The 24,151-nt window shown below is 32.1% G+C and overlaps 1 protein-coding gene across 10 annotated transcripts in view; it reads left to right on the top strand.

Annotated features, from left to right (window-relative positions):
- ADGRL3 (adhesion G protein-coupled receptor L3) overlaps positions 1–24,151 on the top strand; it is a 761,742-nt gene that overhangs the window by 244,504 nt on the left and 493,087 nt on the right. The gene's annotated exons all lie outside the window — the stretch shown is intronic.

The following is a 24,151-nucleotide window of genomic DNA, read 5'->3' as shown; positions in this document are numbered from 1 at the left end:
GAATAAACAAAAAATGAGGAATGTTCTTCTTGTGTTCCTTCTATAATTTTTTAAATCTAAACAGCAATGAATACGTTGACTTCATCTGCAACATGATAAATAAATTTTTTAGCAGGAATAAACTTTCACATCTCATAGCTTTAGCACTAAGTAATTACCAGCTCTTTAGTATCTAAAGCATGAATATATTTCACTTGAGCGCTATTTTAGTTCACGTATTTATCCAAATGTAGTGTATCTTCTGCAAAGATAAATTATTTTCCCCACAAGATTTTGTTGCTGGTTAAATTAATATAAATTACTGTCCAACTCTCATTAAATCACTAGTGTCCAATTGTATAAAGTTATATTTTGAATTTAAAATGATTAATCTCTCACCAAAGAATGTATACGCAGTCTGTAACAATCAATTAAACCATTTTAGACCCATCTAAAAAACTACTTTAGAATGGGGAGGGAAATGTGAAATAAATATCATCCCACAGTATTCTAATTGAAACTTCTGAATGGTTTTCACAAGCTAGGGGATTTTTTAAAGCTTCTTTATCATTGAGGTGTTCTACAGTAGTATTTATTGCATTCCATATGTCACAGGATCCCTTAACTGTGCAAAAAACAAGGGTAGTTGTTAGAATCACACAATTTTCATCTTATTTTATCAGAATCTGAAGGGGATAAAATAAACTGGGATACCATTAACAAAACTACTATGTAACCTCGCCCAAGAGAGATGGCAAATACTTTATTCTGGGTGAATTCAGAGCTCATTTCTGAACATGACAAAGATTTATAGTGTCTTTTCTGCCAGTCCACTTAGTCCCCAGGGTACTGTATCCTTCTTGAAGTACATGAGAAACAGTGCTCCTGGCAAGATAGCTTCTATGAAGGTGTATTTTAAAGGTGGGCTTGGGAAATGTAAGCAAAGCCACTCTGCTTTTTCAAAACAGTGATGAATTATGACTACCAAGTGCAAGTCTTGATTGATATTCATAAAATATATCCTACATTTTCTTTGTTTTGTCAAAATACCTGTTTTGTCAAGATCTTATGTAATTGCAATGATTGTAGAGATTCCTCAGGAGTCTTGATAATATTTCATGGATTAAAATTTCAATTCAAGAATATTAAATCAGGGATAAATAAAACTTCTAAATATCATTACTCCGGGGTAATAATATTTAGATTTAGAGACTATGTGTATTTAGTGTTAAAATCTACAGATTCATTGTGAAGCATATCATAATGCTGATGAAAAGATAATGGCAGTCATTAATTCCAAAAAGTCTATGATGTTACATAAGTACTTTAGTTAAGAATTTAGACTTTACTGTTAAAAGATAAAACAGCTTTTTAAGAAATTGAGGAAATTAGCAGCATTACACCGTTTCTGGGCCCTAGGTCACTTCTGTGGGCTGTTCTCAGTTTGGGTCACCACACTCCTCATATCTATTATTGTGTTGATAAGTCCAATTTTCTGTTGCACAGTAGTCATAGTATTCTCTCATCTGGCTGACTCCTTTCTAAATTAAGTATTCTTCCTACCCCGTGTTACCATAATCAGCTTTCAACAAATATCCTTGCATATCAGTCGTTGTTAAGGGTAATTATGATCACTGGGACTCTTCTTTCTTCTCCCTCCTACTTCCTACTTTATGTATTTGTTAAGTAAAAGATTTGTACTTAGTTCATTTGAAAACACTGAAGAAATATAGAAAATAAAATAAAAAGATATTGTACCAGATCTCACTCTTTGTGGTCGGAAAATCACTACACAGAAATATAGCTGATACATATTTTTAAAAATCTGTATTTCACATCTTTTTAGTAATTTTGAAGTTCAGCACACCTAAACTAATTTCAACTACAGTTTGAACCTCTAGATGAGGTTGAAACCTCAACCTCAATGAAACCTCTAATTTCATTTCATTTGAAATGAAAAAAGTTAACTGCACCAGAAAAGTTAATGTCGTTACACATTATTCTGTTAGATTATTCATGGCTAGAGTTTTCATCTGGCAATTGGTCAAGCTTGGTGTGATGATCATTTTTGTTTCATTGTTTTTAACTGTAGTAGCAATTACTTTTTAAAAATAGTGATATTGTATTTAAAATAGCAATGACGAACAATAAAAATTTTTAAGAGTTGAATCAAAAGTCTACTTTAAAAAATAATGATATTAATGTTGCATGAATCAGTAAATTCTCCGGACAAAAGTGCTTGGTACAAAAATATGTGGAATCAGGAATTTGGACTGTGTACCCTTTACCTGCTTGTTTTCAAAATTATTCATCAACTGTACTCATATTTTATAACTTCTTCGCTTTCTCATAGACATTTGGCAAACGTATTCCAGTGGTAAAAAGTGTGGCGGGAGGAAGGATGCACGGAGCTTAGGGAAGTGCGTAACATCTCCTCCTCACTTGGCTGTGTATTACTGAAATGTGCCTTGGAGTTTATTTGGGGGTTGTAATCAGTACATTCTGCCATAAAAATGATCCATATATATATATATATATCTTTATTATTTAAAAATGTTTTAATTATTTGGCTCAAAAATATATCTGTACTAGAGAATTTGTGGGAAAATCTAGTAGTGTTTAATGAATTCCATTTTTCCTTAAAAGGAGGCATGAAGTATATAATTCTAAGTTTTCCTTGATTCTGATATACCATAATAGCCCAAATATGGACTTTGTACTTTATGTTAAACTTGTACTTTAGTTATTTTCTCCATAAAATGTCTTGAGTCACATGTTTCATTTTTATTTATAAATTTGCTTGAAGAATAGAACATAAAATAATAATCACTTCATTTAGAACAAAATCTCACAAAGCTAATAAAAAGTTGATCTATGTCACAATAATTTTTATGGGTTTCTAGGATGAATTCCATACTAAAAGGATTAATGCTACATGTCTTCCAGATAATTTGGTCTTCTGTTTAACTTTAAAGTACACAGGCTCACAATGAGCTACATATTTTTATAAAGGCATATTCACTGATATTGGTATGATTCTGGTAATAATGTTAGTGAAGTTTTGCTAACTGGCCTGGAACACTGAGTCAACAAAACTGAAAGAGAAAGGAAAGAGGAAAAAGAAAAGGAAATATGATGGAGTTGTGTCAGAGAGTAGCTAATGGATTTTTTTTGTCTTACTGATTTCTGAAATGTATTAATGCTCTTTAGAATTACAAGAAATGTTTTCATTACATTAACTGTTTTAATTATAGGGAACACTGATGTCCTCAAAATTTCCAGTCTAGTCACATTTCTTTCTGGACTCTGCTATAAGTGTTTATATTTAAATCTCTAAAAAATTTGAAGAATCCAGTATGGGGCTATTTTTCTGTTTGAGAAAAAGTGGGTTATTGTTATATCTATTTCTTGGATGTGAATGATGAGTGATTTTGACACTGGCGGTATTCATCAAATTTGCCTTTAACTGTTGATTTATAATAAACCTTTCTATCTAAAATTTTTAAATATACGTGTGTGTGCTTTTTAAGTTTTACTTATTTTCTTTTTAAACAACTGTTTTTCTTTCTTTTTTTAAAAGGATTATTTATTTATTTATTTTTAGACAGAGGAGAAGGGGGAAGAAGGAGAGAGAGAGAAACAACAATGTGTGGTTACCTCTTGCATGTACCCCACTGGTGACCTGTCCTGCAACCCAGGCATGTGCCCTGACTGGGAGTCAAACTGGTGACCCTTTGGTTCACAGGCTGGCACTCAATACACTGAGACACATCAGCCAGGGCAAGTTTTACTTTCTATTAAAAGAAAATTGACATTAATAAGCAACTACTCATGCAATTAAACTTACATATATAAAAAAGGACCTATGAACAGTTACTTAGACATATATAAACTTTATGTAAGTGAAAGACACATACACAAACATGCACGGGTGGAAGGCAGATACTCGAGAAATATTTGGGTATAGTACCTAACTACCTTCTTCCTATGTCATTTCTTGGTGAAAATAAGATTGACCATAGGCTTTCCTCAAATTATACAATTATACACTGTAGGTATTACCCTCCCTGCTGACTTGTTACAATGACTGGTAAAGGGATCTGTTCTTGGGAAACCTTTCAAGAATTTGTTTCTATAAATATGAAATGTTTAGGAAATTGGAGATGTAAATCAGAAACTGTTGAGCTCATATTGGGGAAAACACCATGGTGCATAAATCTTGATTAATGTAATTTAGGAAATTTGAGGGCTAAAAATATAGTGTAAATTCTCTAGTAACATATATGTCAAGGAGTGATGTGAGTTATACTATTTATTAGTATGCTAAATTTGTGAAATATATTAATATTATTTTCAATAATGTCATTTCTTTCCCTTTTGTAATTGTGATTGCAAAGATGCAGGATATTTTTTTAATGAAGTGTAATTGGCATACAATATTATATTAGTTTCAGTTGTACAACATGATTCAATATTTGTATATATTTTATAATGAACACCATGATAAATCAGGTTACCATTCATCACCCTACATAGTTACATACGTACATGCATACATACATACATACATATCTGTGGGGGGGTTGTGTGTGTGTGATGGTAACTTTTAAGACTTACTCTCTTAGCAACTTTCAAATATGTATTAACTATAGTCTCCACATTGTACATTATACTTAATGGCTGGGATTTGTATCTTTTGACTCCCTGCACTCATTTTTCCCACCCCACCTTCTACCTCTAGTGTCTATTAATCTGTATTTTATGATCTTGATTGATGTGTTTTATATTCCATGTATAAGTGAGATTATATAGTATTTGTGTTTCTGTCTGATATTTATTTACTATAATGCCCTCAAGTTCAATCCATATTTTTGCAAATGACAAGATTTTATTCCCTTTATGGCCGAATAATATTCTAGTATATGTGTTTGTGTGTTACATGTATCAAATTGTCTTTATCCATCCATCAACAGACACTTAGGTTGTTTCCACATCTTTGCTCTTATAAATAATGCTGCAGTGGCCATGGGAGTGCATATATGTTTTCTTTTCCATGTGTGCTTTTTTCCTTCAGCTAAATACCTAAAGTGGAATTTCTAGATCATATGATGGTCTATTTTCAACTTTATATGGTGGCACCACAGTGTCTTATATAGTGGCTGGACCAATTTACATTGCCACCAGCAGTGCAAAAGGGTTCCATTTTTATTTCTTGTTAACTCTTGTCTTTTTCAAAATAGCCATTCTAACAGATATGCGGTAATATCTCATTATGGTTTTGATTTGTATTTTCCCGATGATTAGTGAGGATGACCATCCTTTTACATACCTTTGGCCCCCTGTGTATCTTCTTTGGTAAAAAGTCTATTCATATCCTCTGCCCATTTTTTTTAACTAAATTGTTTTTATACAGGTTTTTGCTATTTAGTTGTATGGCTTGGTATTTTAGATATTAATTCATTACCACATGTATGTTTTGCAAATATTTTCTCCTATTAAGTAAGTTGATTTTTATATTGTTGATGGTTTCTTTTTGTTGTTGTTGTTTTCTGTGCAGAAGCTTTTTAGTTTGATGTAGTCCTGCTTATTCATTTTGCATCGCTTGCCTTTTCTTTGGTGCCAAATAAAAAAAATATTGGCAATAGCTATATCAAGATGCTTATCAAGCCTATGCTTTCTTTTAGGATTTTCATGGTTTCAGGTCTTACATTCAAGTCTTCAATTCACTTGAGTTAATTTTTTGTGTATGTTTAAAATAGTGGTTCAGTTTCATTTTTTCTCATGTTCCCAGCACCATATACTGCAGAGACTGTCCTTTCCCTATTGTATAATCTTAGCTTCTTTGTTTTAATTAATTAATAATAAATGTGTGAGTTTATTTCTGGACTATTCTAGTGTATTGATCTATGAGCCTGCTTTTATGCTTATAGCACACTGTTTTGATTATTTTAGCTTTGTATTATAATCTGGGAGCATTATACCTCTAGCTTTTTTTTCCCCTCTCCGATGATTTCTTTGGCTATTTTGTGGTTTCGTACACATTTTACAATTGTTTCTTCTAGTTCTGTGAGAAATAGTGTTGGAATTTTTATCTGAATCGCACTTAAGCCATAGATTGGTTTGAGTAATGTTGAACATTTTAACAACATTACTTCTTCCAATACATGAACATGGAATACCTTGCCATTTATTTGTCTTTTTTCAGTTTCTCTTATCACCTTCTTATAATTTTCAGCATACAGGTGTTTTATCTACTTGGTTTAAACTATTCCTAGGCATTTTATTTTTTGATGCGATTATAAAAGGGATTTTTTATCTTTCTGAAAATTTGTTATTGGTATATAGAAGCACAACAAAATTCTTTGTATTGATTTTGTATCTTGTGACTTTATTGAATTTATTTGCTAGTTCTGACAGCTTTTTAGGGGAGTTCTTAGACTTTTTTTTATACATAGTATCATGTCATGTGCAAATATGAGCAGTTTTACTTCTTTTTTCCAATATAGATATTCTTTTATTTATTTTTTCTTGCCTAATTGCTCTGGCTAAGACCAATTATTATGCTGAATATAAATTGTGATAGTAAGTATCTTGTCTTGTTCTTAGAGGAGAAGCCTTCAGTTTTTCACTATTAAGTATTATGTTAATTTTAGGACTGTCGAATATAATATTTATTATGTTGAGGCATATTCCCTGTACACACACTTTGTAGAGAATGTTTATTGTGTTGAATTTTGTCATATGCTCTACCTACATTTATTGAGATGATTATATAATTTTTCCTTAATGTCATATATTCTGTTGATTGATTTAAAATATTGAACTATTTTTCCATCTCTGGAAAAAACCACTTGATCATAGAAAAGGATTCTTTTAGAGTGTTGTTTAATTTGGTTTGCCAATATTTTGTTGAGGAGCTTTGTATCTAAGTTACTTAGGAGTATTGGCCTATAATTTTCCTTTCTTGTGTTATCCTCATCTGTTTTTGATATCACAGTGATTCTGGCCCATAAAGTGAGTTTGGATGTATTTCCTATGCTCCAATTTTTTGGATGTGTTTGACAAGTTTTGGTATTAATTCTTTGACTGGTTGATTTTATCAGGGAAGCTATCTTGTCCTGTAATTTGTTCATAGAAGGTTTTTTAATTACTGATTTAATGTATTTACTAGTAGTTATGGGTTCAGATTTTCTAATTCATTATTCAGTATTAGAAGGTTTTAAGTTTTTAGAAATTAATCCATTTCTTCCAGTTCATCCTGTTTGTTGGTCTATGGTAGAATTTTTATGATCTGTTGTATTTCTGTGGTATGAGTTGTAATATCTCCTTTTTCCTTTCTGATTTTCTTCATTTGGGCACTGTCCCTTTTTTCTCGGTTTGAGCTAAATACTTGTCAACTTTGTTTGTCTTTTCAAAGAGCCAGGTCTTGAATTTTTTCATCTTTTTCATTCTCTTTTTAGTCTTTATTTCATTTCCTCTGCTCTGACCCTTCTTATTCTTTCCCTTCTACTAACTCTGAGCTATGTTTCTTCTTTTTCTAGATCTCTATGTACACATAATTCCTAATTTTAAGTCATAGTGTATTATTCTGAAAGATACTGACTTATTGCTGAACCATGTTTCATGTTCAGTTTGCTATTTTATATATAATTATAAATTATATAATTTATAAAATTTNCTGCTCTGACCCTTCTTATTCTTTCCCTTCTACTAACTCTGAGCTATGTTTCTTCTTTTTCTAGATCTCTATGTACACATAATTCCTAATTTTAAGTCATAGTGTATTATTCTGAAAGATACTGACTTATTGCTGAACCATGTATCATGTTCAATTTGCTATTTTATATATAATTATAAATTATATAATTTATAAAATTTACATTCTTTTAATAATATACTGGTGTGGTAGTGACCAGTCATTTATTTTCAACAACTAGAGTTTGAAATTATACAATTGTCAATGAGCTAATTAATATGTTAATTAGTAAACTCAGTATTGGGATTGATCAAATTAAAAGATTTTATACATTTGTTATTTGTAGTAAAAATCAGTAGTAATTGTAAGGCTTTATTTATAAAACAAGCATATAAAAGAATAACAAGGAAAGACAAAGAACTGAAGGAAAGGTATTATGATATTCTGTAAATAGCATGTACTGATTAATGATGCTAGTAGTGCAAGTTCTGGGTTTTCTCGGCTCCCTCAGGCTGCTGGAGGAAAATGGACTTTGGAATTATCAAATTTTAAAAGACCAACAAAACCTACCACAAATGTACATGTCCTTCCTAGGGACAAAAATGATGCTGTGTTTTAAGATAAAATGACACTGAAGACAAATTATGAAGCACCATTAAATACAATAAATACACAGAGACCTCATGTTAGGAATGTTCGAGATTTATATGAGGCCTGTCCATAAAGTATTCAGCCATGTAATAAGATAAGTGGAGACATTTATTGAAGAAGATACAAAATACAAGAAACATTGAGGACAATGATGCTTCAGTACCCTTCAAAGTACGTGCCCTGGGACCTACACAGTTCTCCCAAGCTCCATCAGCTGCCTTGTCATATTTTCCTGTATGTCATCAACAATCTAAAATCTCTTTCCTTTTGAAGGTAATTTCAGTTTTGAGAGAATCCAGAAATTGCAGGGTGACAAATCTGGCTAGAGCGGGGCTGAGTCACCTGGGTGATTTGATGCTTTGCCAAAAATCTCTGCATCAGAAATGATACATGAGTGGGCACATTGTCATAATGAAGTTGCCAATCTTCAGTTGCCCATTGCTGCCACCTTCTGAATCATCTGAATAGTTTCTATGGAGGAATATTCATGCTTGATGCAAAATTTGATACAGATTTGTTGTTCTACTTGCTCAGTCATTTTGAATGTGATGGCCACACAGTACACATGCTTATTCAATGGTGTCTACCACCCCCACTGACTAGTACAGTAAAGTTGTCATTGTTCACGCACGCAGATGCCAGGCCACTCTCCTTGGCTGCCAGGTTACAATTATGCCACACAAATCACTCTTGTTATATTGACAATGGTGGGACTTTCTTCCAGACAAACATTATACATTAAATAAAGTCCTTTTTCCAGACCATGTGGCAGTTTGAGATAGAGTGCTTACTGTACCCTGGCTGGGTGGCTCCATTGGTTGGAGTGTCATCCTTTACACCAAGAAGTTGCAGGTTAGGTATCTGATGAGGGTGAGTTACCTAGGTTCTGGTTTCCACCCCGAGTTAGCACTCATTTGGGAAGCAATTGGTCAGTGTATCTCTCTCTTCCTTTCTCTCTAAAATTAGTAAACCTATCCTCAGGTGATGATTAAAAATATGTTTTCTTGTGTTTTATTCTAATCTATATATTAGAATATACATTTCCGTTAAAGGTGGAATTAAAACATATTACAGAGGAACAAGAAAGATGGCCTCTGTTTTAGTTGACCAAATAATCTCGCTCTTTCACAAAGAAAAATAATTATCTTCTCTTTATTTTAACATTTTTAGAAAATACAAAATAAAGGATATAAATCCTGTTTAAATTGCCATTTTATGCATAACATTTAAAAATCATAGGTATATTAAATCTTCAGAAAAACAAGACTGTATTTTCTTATTGAATGCAATTGTCTAGAGATATTTTAGGGAACACCTTATATTTTAAAATTATTTAAAAATAAATAAGTGTCTAAAATGCAAGGAGAAAATTATCTTTGGTTTGCTTCCAACTACATCTTGCTCAGTAATTACAGACTTCTTGGTAAAGCAAAGCAAACTTAGATAAGTATTGATTCTAAAAACAGGTAAAAGAAAGGGTTTTTTTTTCCTATTGTAACTTCCAAATTTATTTAACTCTCCAAAAAGTGAATACAATAACAGTTCTTAAATTAAAAGAAAAATACTGAAAAGTGTTTCAGCATTTTCCATAGTGGTGAATTATCACTTTGGCTTCTTTTGTGCCATCATTGTGAAATAAATTATAAGAATATTTAAATACAATGTTAGTTAAACTTTAGCTGGTGTGACTCAGTTGGGTGGAGAATCACCTTATAAACCAAGAGATCCTGGGCTCAGTTTCCGGTCAAGTCCCTTTCCTAGGTCCAGGTGTGAACGAGAGGCAACCAATCACTGTTCCTCTTTTTCATCAGTGTTTCTCTCCCTAATATCCTCCCTTCCTTCCTCTTTCAGTGCAATCAGTAAGCATATCCTTGGGTGAGGATAAAAAAATATATTAGTTTAAAAAATGGCATATGTATAATAATCTGCCAGCTTGGCTTTTTCTGATGGGTTTTTCATTATGGTCAAACTGTGTTTCCTTACTTTATTTCTAACTAGAGCCAAGTGTTAAACAATGACACAATATATCTTTGCGTACAAATTGCCAATTTTGGTTACTTTAGAATCTCTGTGATCCTGAATTGTCCTTGCGAATCACCATTTTGCTGAGAAACAGTTGAACGAAGAAAGGATTTATGTACTGAAACATCCGTGTAATTTTCAAACTATGTAACTCAAAAGACATTTTTCCTAAAGGAAAAGGGAGATCAAAACAGTGGTATGTTTAAATAAATGGGAGACATTGAGATATTTTAGATTTCTTGATTAGTAAGAAAATAAAATTTTATTAAAAAGTTTTTTACACACATTTATCTTAAATAATCTTTTTCAGAATAATTTCAGACAGCCCTTTTTATGCCTCTTTTTTTCAATTTTTCTTTCCTTATACATTTCAGTTGCATAAATCTCTATTTAGAATGGGGTGCTGTTTGGCCTAAATTCATTTAAATTTAATTTGGAGATAATTATAGAACATATCCTGTTACCTAATGAGAAATAAAAAAAAAAAACAGTTACCCTATAGAATACTATCTTGCTCAAATCCATGGGATGATTTCTTTGAAGTTTCTGGTTTTTGAACACTGAAAAGATTGGACGCGTGGAGAATGCAGTGGAAAGACTGCTAGGTGAGATTTGTATGCTCATTTTTTGTGGGTAGCTCTTCACACACTTTCAGATTTTCAGTGAGGCTGTTATTTTTCAAGTCTTATTCTTCCCATTTACCAAAAATTTCTTTGATGCTTACCAATTGTCTTAATTATCAGTATATTTGATTGATTTATCTGTCTGCCTCCAGAAATATAGCAAAAAATATAGCATTATTTGCATAGGTATCTTTAGGAGTCATTCAGTGTATCTTTTGAAGTGACAAGTGCTTGACATTTTTACCATTATAAAATATACCAAATATACAGAGGGTACCCTGAGAGAAATCTGTTGAATAATGATAGTTTTGAATTCTTTATCCTAGATATTCTATTGCTGTACTAGGTTATTAAAATCACATGGATTTTGAGTTATAATATTTATTGGATAAAAAATGAATTGTGTAATAAATGATTATATGCTATCATATGTAGTTATATAAAATATACATTATACATTTGTGAATGGATAAATTAGTATATTAATGAGTACATATGACATGTTCTGTTATAGAATTCTTTAATTATGGGAATCTAAACAGTACTTTGCCTGTATCTTTCTTCTCTGAATACATCCTTTATTCTTCTGCATTTAAATGTATTAGCCAAACCAGTTTAGTGATTCCTTTTTCATTCCAAGGAATTCTGTTTAGAAATGTTCCCTTCTTTTTTTTTCTTTCTTTCTTTTTTCTTTAGTGTTTTCTTTCCTCATAACCTTGTGATTACTTATCCTTAGATTTAATTGGTGCTTTTTGTCTCCATTGTAATGCAGTTCCAGGTCAGTTTCTAGCTGATAGAACTAACAGAAACAGGATGAGTGAAACAAATGCATGGTTTTGTTCTGATTTCCTTTCATTCCCTGTTTGCCATTTTGCCTACCTATTAAAACCCAGAAGTTGAGGACACATTTCTGATGATGAAATTGGCTTTTTTATCCTGAAAGCTGGAATGCCGATAGCTCCAACTTATACTTGTTTTATATTATTACAGTTAAAGTAAATTCAATAATGGATAAAAAATAAAAATGCTGTCAGTGTGTTAGCCCTTAGCTGTAATGATGATTGTTGTTCCTACTTAATTATGTGCATTCTGCTCTAAAGATTAAATTTATTTTAGGGCTTTTATTCATTTTCCTTGAATAATATACTTTGGGGTTCAAGTGGCTATCTTTAAAGTTAACTTTTAGAAAATGACCATTTTTTGAAGTTGCTAGTAACCTATAAACGCTCATTATCAAAACATTAGTATAAAATATATTGATTTACTGATTTTTTAAATGTGTCATTGTGTTTATGCTAAATCTTATTGTTGTGGCTATTGATTTGAAAACTCTAAATGTATATTTAAACAAACTCCCAGTCAGGCTACACCTCCAGGAGAAATATTGCATCATACACCACAACCTTAGAAACTCTCCCATGGCAGCGATGGTCCCTGACTCCCTTTGGGTATTTTAGGCACTGATACTCCATAATGGGCCATTAAGGGAAGACGTTTAATTTGAGGCCTATCCAGGTGCACCCTACTGAGATGAGATAATTTCAAAATGTGTGTGTTTTCTCTCCTGCATGGTTGTTACTGTTGCACTAACTGCAAGGAATGAAATGTAGGACAGCTATCTTGGAATACTCTTTGTATCACAAAAGATAATAGATTTCTTTCATAATCTCAAGAACAAGATATGTAACACCTATAAATATCCTTTGTGTGTAAGGAGATTCTAAAGGAGTTACTTTTAGACCTTGTCTGCTATACCCTACTTCATAATAATCTCTTTCCACTATTTTAAAGTTTTCCACTATTTCGCAATAATCTCTTTCCTAATACTTACACTGTGTTAAGAAATCTGTTTAAATGTTTAAGAAATGTAAATAGCAAGGTTTCATCAAATTGGTTACGTGAAAGAGACAAATTCAACTGACCAGTCATGAGAACCAAAACCACCTTGGGACTCTGATGTAGGCATCTAGCTCAAACTGAGAATTATCTTTCCCTGCATTCCTTTTGGTTTGGGAAGACTTCAAAGAGAGTATTTTTTTTCTAGTTTAAACTAAAATTTAATTAATATTATAATAGACTAGAAAGAAAAATTTATAAGCTGTTGACAAGCTATCTATATATATTTTAAGTTTTTTATTGTTGTTTGAGTACAGTTGTCTCCATTCCTCCTCCACTGCTCCCCCCATCCCAGCCATCCCCACTTTTCCTTTATCTGTCTGAAGGAAATGAAATGGAATGAATTTGACATTACTATCTTGATTCTTATTTCTTTATTCCAGGCTTTATTTTTAAGTCAGTTATTTAGTAGCAGTCATTGTTTTCAGAGAAATCATGTTAATTATAGGAAATGGAGAAGCCAAAGAACTTATATGTATAACCCATGGACATGAACTAAGCGGGTGATCTTGGTACAGGGCAGAGGGGATTAAAAGGGAGGGAAAATGGGGCAATTATAATGCATAATCCGCAAAATACATTTAAGAAAAAAAATAAGGTCTTTCCAAGTGTAGTGTCCTATACCCATACTGTTGCTTGATACAATTTTGGTCATTTAATTTGACATTTAAGATTTATTGTCCCAGCTATGGCAATAACTTTTTCAACAGTCTTAATTTAGTGTTATTTGCAAAGATAAAAATACATTTTAGAATTTTAGAGGAGAACATGTGATTATGCTGGGTTTTAAATGAAACCCTGGAACTTCACTTATAACACAAACTTATAGTAGATACACTGTCATGATTGTCAATCATAATATACTCAGGTAATTTCAGTTATAAAATTGCCACAGAGAAAAAATTTAGAGAGTACTAGTCTATCTCAGTCATGATGCCGCTAGAGAGAGCGAAACATCATTTTGTTGTTCTGCTTATCTACACATTCATCCATTGTCCCTTGTGTGTGCCCTGACCAGAGATTGTACTTGCAACCTTGATATATCAGGGTGACCCTCTAACCAACTGAGCTAGTCACCCGGCATGCTCAGTTTCATTCTTGGAGTTAAAATCAGTATGATACAGACACAAATAACTCTACTTCAATGATGTATTTTCTTCTCCTTAATAACATTCATAATATCTTAGTTCTATTTGGGAAAAAATAGGTACAGAATTAAATAATCATGCTGATTGGAATTGCATAGATTTTAAAGTCTTTTAAAAATTTCATTTGGGTGATATTTTTTATTTTCTGATTGTTTTCAACATTTTGTATATTTTAAGAAGTACCTTCTTGGCTCCTAAGAACATCTAAGTTGAAACATTTCCATGTTACTTGCTTAATGAAGTCTATAGTCTTGCCCCTCACTCAGCCAATACAAGCATGTGTAAAATGGGTCCTTGGTATCTATTCAGATGCACCAAAAACATATGTGATGCTAGGTAGGAATTATTCAGGAGGGAAAATGATGGAGGCCTTCTGTTTATGACAATTCTCTCAATCTGAAGTTTGCTTAAACACTTTAGAGCACTCTAAATCTTCATCTTACTCTGCTCAACCTACTAATCACACCTAGCTATAAGCTCCTTGCATTTACATAAAGTGTTGTCCTCTTACAGGCTGCTGTAACAAAAGTACCATATATATACTCCAGGTATCTGATAAACAACAGACATTTGTTTCTCACAGTTCTGGAGACTGGAAGTCTAAGATCAGGTTGCCAGCATGGTTGGGTTCTGGTGAGAGACCACCTTCTGGATTATAGACAGCTGTCTTCTTGATTGAACTTCCCATGGGAAAGGGCTAGAAAGCTCCTTGAGGTCCTTTGTAAGGAAGGGCATGGATCCCATTCATTAGGGCTCAGCTCTCAAGACCTAATCACCTCCCAAAGGTGTCACCTACAAATACCATCACATTGATGATTAATATTTAACATATGAATTCTGGAGGGACACAAGCTTTGAGTTTATAATAGGTGTGCTGCAGACTCACTAGTCAATAGATGTGATGAAAAAGCAGTTGATTCAAATGAATGACAGCCCAAACCATGGGGTCACTATCTAGGAACTGATCTGGCTCCTTTATTTTTTGCCATATGACCTCACTAAGCTCTTTAACCTCTTGGTCCCTCTGTTTCCTTATTTTCACTTGTGAATAATAATAGCCTCATCCTTTGGAATTGTTATAGGATTGACAATAATGTGTATATATAAAATCAGTTAAATGATACATATGTAAGAAACTCTTATAATAGTGCCTAATGTAGTGAGGGCTCAATGAATGTTAGCTGTTGTTTTAAGGATGACTGTTATTTGCCTTGTGCTCTGTAGATTTTGGAATAGATTAACATGTTCCTATTATAAATAGAATTGTTTCCTTTAAAATAGACATCTGTTATATTCAGAATTTTTTAGCTGTAGCTTGCTTGACCTTACTAATCTCTACTTTCCTAAGACCATAGGAATCAGCTATTAGTTATTGTCAGAAATGACATATTGTAAAGCAATTGTTGACTTTAGAATATCATTTTAAATAATAGCTATGTGCATTTATAATTATTTTTAATAGTTACCATTGGTGATAAAAAATTTGAATGCTTATGAGCATTTCAATTTTTGAAAAGCAAAGCGAGGGATCTATTTTTCAAATCACATCTATTTTATAAATCATATACACAAAAGTGTATGAAACCTATGTTTTAATTTTAATTATCTCATTTTAAGCAATTGAATTGTTTTCCAATCTACTTGTATCATTGTAATTATTTATACTTAGCTTAATTTCGGACTCATAGATTTTATTTTCTATTGAACAGTTCCAAAAATTATCTTAATCAAAACCTATTGGAAACAAACTCCAATCGAGTTTTTAGCAGAAACTCTAGGAAGAAGGTTAACTCAAGGATATTTCATGAGAAAATGATCCTGTGTAAAACATTAATCTATTTCATGGTTAAATGATATGTTGCCCTAAAGCTAAAAATAGCCATGCTCATTAAATCCAAATTTGTTTCTAAACATTAACAGATCCTTATTAGATCATAACATTATCTGAAAGACAATTAGATGAGACTTATACTCTAAAGAATTATCTTATTATTATTACCTCTGTAGATGACTTTTTTTCCACTGTGGCATCAAATTATGTTTAAAATATAAGGGGAAATGTGTTTTACTCAAGCAATAAAAATGTCATTAGTGTTGTGGACAGTGTGCAGAGATCTAGCATTCTATTGCCTCAAAAATGTTGTCACACTTTAAACAAATAAGTATGTATTTTCTCTCATCTCTCTGAAATTTTTGGAGCAGATAATAAGGAAAGAATGAAGGAAGAGTGGAAACTTGAGTGAAAGTTCTAGTGGAAATGTAGTTTTATTTCTGAACTACTCTCCCTCTTTCCAATTTGATTTAACTTTTTTTCTGTATCTTTTGTACCCATGCTTGGTTTTTCCCATCTATTGTTTATCCTGACTTATTTTTTCTTCCACCCCAATGAAACACATAACTGTGATATTTCTACAACCTGAAAAATTGTTTTCCTGTCTTTCTACAAATAATCTATATTTTAAATCACCACCTAAACTAGATGACTGTGAACTCCCACCATGCTAACTCTGGCAAATATTGTTACTGACACCATCAGCTTGTGGTCTTTTTCTTTCCTCTCCACTTTCTCCCATATAGCACGACAACTGATTTGATCTTGTAAAAGCATAGCATTTATGATGTACCTTCTCATTCTATTCCCTTTTTACCCAGCCACTCACAAGCTCCTATCAAATATTGTTCTGTTCCATTTACAATTAAATGTAATGTGTTCGCTATTTATACTGCTGGGATTTTCTCACATATCACCTTATAACCATGTTGTGGAATAATATTAATAAAAGATAATTATTATCAATTGTTGTGGAATTAATAAGCATTAATTTCAGGTGTGAACATTAGAAAATATAAGTAATCTACTTTTGGTCATATGGAATACAGCTTGAAGAGAGAGGAATTAAATGTCTTTTCTCAGTGAAAACTTTGTGTCCTGCCTGCCTTCTCTTCCTGGTGTATTTGATGACTCTGACTTAATTTATGTTTAATACTTGGTGACAGAAGCTTAGAATTTTTAAAGATCTGTCTAGTAATAAAAGACTAAAAGAAACATTGTCAGATCCAGTTCTAGGTCAGGGTAAATGCATACTTAGTGTGTATGAAACATCTTCTATGTTGTATTTGACTTAAATGTGTTATAAAATATGCATCTCTACAGATAAGTAGTCCAATTATAGCCTTGATTGGGTTGTAATACACTGCCAAATGGATAATAATACCATTGTATCTATAAGTGTTGTAATTCTCTGGAATCAATATTTGATCTCAAATAACATAATAGCTGTTAAGCAGTGTTAGGCAAGTTTGGAACCCAGACAAAACTATCATATTATGAAAATGCAAAGGCTGCATTATTTTTGTGTGGTGTCATGTTAGGTACTAGCTAAATACCAGTTAGTTTTTAAATTTAATGATTCACTTAATACCTCTATTTTGCTTAATACCTCTATTAACTCAGGCTCTTTATTTGAAGCCAAAAATAATATACACAAATGAAATTGAAAACAAAATGTTCAAGTATTTAGGAGTAATTTAGAGGGTTATAAAATTTTTTGGAATATCCTCACTATAAATATTTATCCTCTATCTTAAAACCCATTACCTGCAGTGATCTCTGTGTATTTATGTAATGTGTGCCTTCAAATATTACCAAATCTTATTTAAATATTTCAGATTGGAAGCTTTGAAAGTAACTCAATTGAATTAAACTTCCCTTGGATGGCCTTCAAAGTCCTTTCCGTTCTCCCCTGCTGGATTGTCTGCTTTACTTCCTCCGCTGCTCTTCCCTCGTTAGACCTTACAAACATTCGCCATTCTGTAGTAGGCTCTGTTTTCTCAGTTGTTTGTTTGTTTCCCAGCTCTTCATCCTTTTCTTTAAAAACCCAGAGTACCCCTCTTCCAAGTACAGTTTTATGAAATTGTGACCGTTCTTCCAATTCAGGCACAGCTATCTTTCTTTTCTTTCACGTCTTTCAGACCTTCCAAGCCATGTGGTTTCATCTATTTCTGTATACTCTCTTCTTTATCATATTTGGAGTATTTTATTATTATCATTTCCTCAGTTATCTTTTCTTCTCCTTTTTCTCCTCTTCCTTCTTTGACACAAGCATTGTGCTATACATATCTCCGACACCCTCTATGACCAAACTCAGTTTACATTTTTTTGAGTTAAATAATGATCTGTTGGCACACTAATTGCCACAGAAACACATGAGATTTGATTCAACTCAGTTTTTCTTGAAAATATTAAACAAGATGATTGAGAAGTTTCCCTTTATGAATCTTCAAGGTATTTGTTACTATTTTTAAAAGTATTGATTTCGAGAACATTCAGTTTCTTATTGTTACTAGACTTGATATTTAATATAATGTGCTTTAAGTTCATAAATATTGAAGGAAAAGGTGCTTGAACGTTATTGTAATAAGAAACTTTCGTAAGCTTATTTAAGCAATAAGTTTTAGGCTTCAGAGCCAAAATGTTATGAGAAAGCATTTAATTTTTTTATGGTTATGACCAATAGTACAATCAACATAGTGCTTTTTTAAAGGATTTGATTTATTTATATTTAGAGAGGGGCAGGCAGGGAGAAAGAGAGGGAGAGAAACATCAGTGTGTGGTTGCTTCTCACGCGCCCCCAACTGGGGACATGGCCTGCAACACAGACATGTGCCCTGACTGGGAATTGAACCAGCGACCTTTCCACTGAGCCACACCAGCCAGGGTGGCTTTTTAATTTCATAATATGCTCACATAGTATATTCAAGTGTACTCACTTATAAAAGAGTACTCACTTATAAAAGAATTAATACATGTTATTTTAGCAAACAATAAGAACACTTTAAAGGAAAGATATTTTTCTGGCTTGTTGACATTGTAAATTATAGCTGGCATTTAAAAATTATCAATATATATTTTACTCAGCTTAAACTTGTCTAAAGCTTATTTTGCTCCTACCTGGTGATCATCACAGCAAACATTTTGAAATATTGTAGGATAGTAATGGGAGAAAGTTGTATTATGGTCATCTAATTTTTCATCCTTACCTTAAGAGATAATATATCATAGATCTCCCTTCACATCAGAAAGAACATTCTATATAGAACTGCTGTGGAAAGACATTTTGAGAGAAAAATATGTTATCCTTCATTTCCTAGGGCATGGGCAATAAAGCATTGCAGTATATGTGCTTCTGACTGTACAATATTAGTAAATCATGAAAATAGGGTGATCTTAAATTTGAATAATGATCATTAAAATCTCTGGTCTAAGCATCTATGCATAATTACTGTCTATGAAACATGCTTTCCATCCTTATTAAATACATATTTGTCAGAAATACTTGGCTCTTTGGCTTAGTATGGATGGGTCTTACTTATAAATGTAGTGAGCCATGTTCACATCAATTATAATTACCTAGATGCTCTGTTAAGATAAAAGGAATTTACTTGTTAAAGTAGTGATAAATGATAAAATGAAATAACTACATAAATCTACTTGAAATTTACATCCCTCTTCATAAATTACCATATGTCAATTTTATATCACTGAAAAGTGAATTTCTGGAGAAATGTGATAAATGTTTGATTGTTAATGAATGCGGTTTAAGTGTTAAAATCCATATACTAACACTGGAGTAATACAGATAACACCCAAATAATATTTATAAACATTTCTAAGAGAATTTTTTTGCAATAGATATAATTTCTCTAAATGTGAAAAAGGAAACATGAAATGGAAAATTACAGTATTGAAATCAGCAATGGAGTTATAGAACTGTATAATAATTAATAATTAAAAGACTACTGCAGGGCATTTTATACATTTGGCAGGTCCCAATTATGTAAAAGTAAATGACCTCTAAGAAGACTTATATGACAAAAACAAGTAAAGATGCAAAATAAAATATAAAATTAAAACATATGAAGTTGATATGAAATAAACTTTGTAATTAGAATTTTTTTTCAGAAAGTTTAAAGTATTATAATGGAGATATTAAAGTATCTTTTGAAGGTTATTATGAGGAGAAAGATATAATACAGCTTGAGAAAATATTTAGAATAAGTTACTTTACAGAAATGTGATTAAAAAAAGCTAAAATGAAGGAAACAATTTCAACATGAGTGGCATGCAGAGTTTAATATTAATCTGTATTTAGGTTGTAGAAAGGGTATAGAATCTATGTAGAAATAAGATTTTGTATTTATCGTATAAAATAAAAATAGAAGTTTTCAAACATGGTTTGATATGAAGAATACGAACAGGAGAAACAAATTATGACATGAGAATTTAAGGTGAGAATTTATGGTAGTTTCCCCAAAAGTAAAATTAATGTCTTAAATTCATAAATAAGAAATGTAATTCAAATAATTTTAGTGTATAATAGCACTAGTTATAACTGAAATTTGGTCTAAATATAATGAATAAGTGGTTTTCTATACATTTATAGCATTTTTTTCATTTTTTGATTTAAAAAATATTTAGTGAACTTGACTCAAATTACACAGCTTTGTAATTATAATCTTAAATATGAATGATGCAAATCAGGATACTTTAACCTTACTTTTTAATTTTGAGTGAAGAATAGTGAAGTTAGGTAGTTTTATTTGAGGACATATAAACTCCAAGTTCCCAATCAAGGACTCCACTAGAAACATAGTCCTTCCAAGCCTGGCTTGAGGTAATAAGGCAAAATTGCCATATTGTGATTATTTCTGACAAAAGTTAGAAATGCCATCTTTTGAAAATAATTTTTAAGTATTACCATATTTATTTCTTAATGGATATTAGTGGCATAAGTAATAAAGTATGTTTTAAACAAAAATACTGAAAATCTTTTATAAAATCTCATATTTAGTATGAATTGTTCATCTCTAGAATTTTCAAGGAAATCATACATGTCTAGGCAGCTTTGTTAGTTTCCCAAACATGTATGTGAGGGGGTGTTAGGGGCGTATGGCCTTGGTCGTTTTGACACAACACAGGAAACAAAGGAAGTTGGTGAATGACAGGCTTGTACTCTGACAGAGATGCACGGTCATGTGACAGCCAATGGAGTACTTATCTCTAATGCTCAAAGTCAACCTACCAGATGAATATTGGTTGCTGTCTTAAAGTTGAAGAAACAGATTTAGAGAGGTATGCGACTTTGCCAGCACCAGGATATTAGGTCTGCATGAGTTTAAATCCCTTGATTTACACACAAAAGAAAACCTGTCATTTTTTTTAATATTCTGTTTCTAGAACATCTCACATACCACATATCACATTTTGCACAGCAGTGTGATTTATTGGTGAGCATACTATTTGGCGTTCATATTTCACTGCAAGGCATTTGAAAACGGCGGTCACATTTCAGACCTGGAGCCACGCTCTCCCCATTGTGTTCATTGCGTCAGCACAGAGCGTTCTACACAGACAAGGCTGAGACAAATGTATTGGAGATAGAAATTTTCTTGAAATTCACCTGTTAAATGCTTTATATCTTTAGTAGGTCTTCTCTCATGAGTGATTATCTTGTCATGCAACTAAATGAGTCTCTAATGCTTCTTCTCGTTTCTTTTTCCCCCGTCTGTGTGTTTTTGAAAGGGTAGGTTTTAGAAATGAGTTGAGTGAAGATCCATCCCTTTTATATGAAAACTGATTGGTTTGGTAAAGTTAATGATAACACATACATTGGGGGAAAATTCCAGAGAATTTTCTTATTTTTTTAATGTTACTATTCAAAGAGTGAGGGTTTTTCTTCCTGTAGGTTATGAGCAATCTTGTCTTTCATTTATCTAGTAAAATTTATGTAGTTTAAGTGGTGGAATTTTATTATATGTGCTCCCAAATTAGCCCATTATTTTGGGGCTGTGTGTGAGAGATAGGCTGGCCCTGGGGCTGCAATGTGAGAGCATATTACCCTTCTCAAATAATAACTTCTGTTCCTCCAAATTCTTTTTTCTACTTCAATTTACACAATAATCATGAAAACAAATACTTATACCTAAATTAAAGGTAAAATATCATGGTAGAAGTGCCTTTCTGCCATTTCTGCAATCTTAAACCATTATAAATAATACACAGGTAGTTTCTTTCCTTTTTTATAAGATAACTTCCTCCCATTGCTTCATCAATGTGAAACTATGTATCTTATAAAATAAACTATTCTGGTTTACACTAAAGTGAAACTTTACAATAGCGATACTCCTATTTCTCTTTGGGAATAATATTCCCTGAACCTCCAAAGGGAACTATGTAATTATGCTTTATAAACTATAAGCCTGTATGTTTTCTCTGTTTTGTGTCCTTACACTTTTATATTATTCAGGTTCTTTTTTCACAGTGAAAGTATTTCAGCAAGGCCTAAGTTTATCCGGAAACTTGCTGCACTGTTTCCCTCTTTTGTACAACTAATAAACATATTGCTATCATACAGTTTCTTATTTATTTCTACTATATAAATAGAAAAGAGCACTGATATTCAAGTCAGACATTTGGTTTGAAATTCTTGCTGCATAACATCAGATTTTCCTCTTCAGTAAATGTGAGACAGTATTTCTGCTTTACATATTTGAATGGAAAATTAAATCAGAAAATTATTTAATTTCTAGAACATTGGTTGGCATACGATATATACTAAAGAAATGTTCATTCTTCTCTTTTTTATGTGACTTTATTTTCTATGTTGTGTTTTTCACACTACAGTGTGAGTTGTGACAAAAACTGTTCTACTTCATTTGTATTTTCAAGGATATTTAGTGTGTATTTCTGGGATAATGAATGAATAATTTACCTGGATGGCTACCCATAACTTTTCAGTAGCTAAATAGTTCTGTATGTGTTTATCTTATTTGTGTGTATTTATGTAATTTATGTATGGGTCTGTATGTGTACACACATCCACTGATGTCAGCTTTTGACACACACAAACTCAGTGGCTGTAGAGAAAAAAGGAACAATACCTGCATGTTGATGGTGGCGGGTATTGTTTGCTTGTTGGTCTATCAAGCAGTTTAAGTATTCTTTAAATATCCATTAATTATTATGTGCATGTTAAATAATATTGTTTTAAATTACCAATTTCTTCCAAATTTTATTTTTGAAAAGAATTATATAATTACAACAAATAAGTTCTTCATATATTTTGTGAGTCAGAGAGTGAATGAGAGAAAATGAAATGAAAATGTTTCATATGATCCTTTTCCACATAGTTTTGGTTTTATCGAAATCACATTTTTTCCTGTTAATGCTTTTCCTGTTTGTAAGGGTAAAATACTCTCAGTATATCCATTATGTGCTGCATTTTTTACATACAATTTGTGAGATTGAGGATTGTTAAATATCCTTTGTGTCCAAACTGATGGTTCTTGGAACCCATCTAAAAACTAGTGACTCAGTAAATATTTTTTAGCTAAACTATAACATGATCTTGTTCTTACATGCTAACAGGATAAAACTGAAAACTAATGCAATGTATAAGTGGTAATACATATAGCACTTTTTACAGGCTAGACTCTTCTGGAAAATACATATTGTAATGTATTTTATATAACTGGAAATTACAAATGTTAGCTTAATGATCATGTAATCATAATGTATTAAGTAATATCTCTATTTCCCATTATATGACAGGACACTGAGGCCCTGAGGGCTTAAATGACTAACCCAAGGTTGTGGTACTGGGAGCGTTAGTCACTGAGATAGGGTGGTATTGCCCCAGTTGCTGCTCTTAACTACCATGCTATAAACCACAGTGCTAGGAAGTCAGACCAATAGGTGTGATTTCACCTTAGAACCTATGCAAGGACTTCAGAAATAGTTTGGAATGCATATTGTCAAAATGAGGCTTATAATATAGTCTTTAGTCAGTTATCTCTATTTTAATGTCCCTCTCCAGAAAAAAATAAATTCATACTCGAAATATGAGATGACATGAAATATGTATTAATCATCAGAGTACAAAGGAGAAAGAGGGAGAAGGAAGATGCGGTCCCTGCATGACTGATCCGTTTTAGAGGTGCTGGGAAAGACAGAATCATTAAAATTTGGGTCATGTTCCCTCAGTATTTTTGTTCTCTAAAATAAATCTGTGTGTACTTAGGGGGAGGCAGGTATATCAGTTTGATTCACTAATGTAATTTTTAATGCTTAAATATAT

Source organism: Sturnira hondurensis, unplaced genomic scaffold (assembly GCF_014824575.4).
Source record: "Sturnira hondurensis isolate 20B ecotype Veracruz unplaced genomic scaffold, ASM1482457v3 Scaffold0022017, whole genome shotgun sequence".
NCBI classification, from domain to species: domain Eukaryota; kingdom Metazoa; phylum Chordata; class Mammalia; order Chiroptera; family Phyllostomidae; genus Sturnira; species Sturnira hondurensis.
The sequence above is the reverse complement of the archived record's forward strand: the minus strand, read 5'-3'. Positions and strand labels throughout refer to the sequence as shown.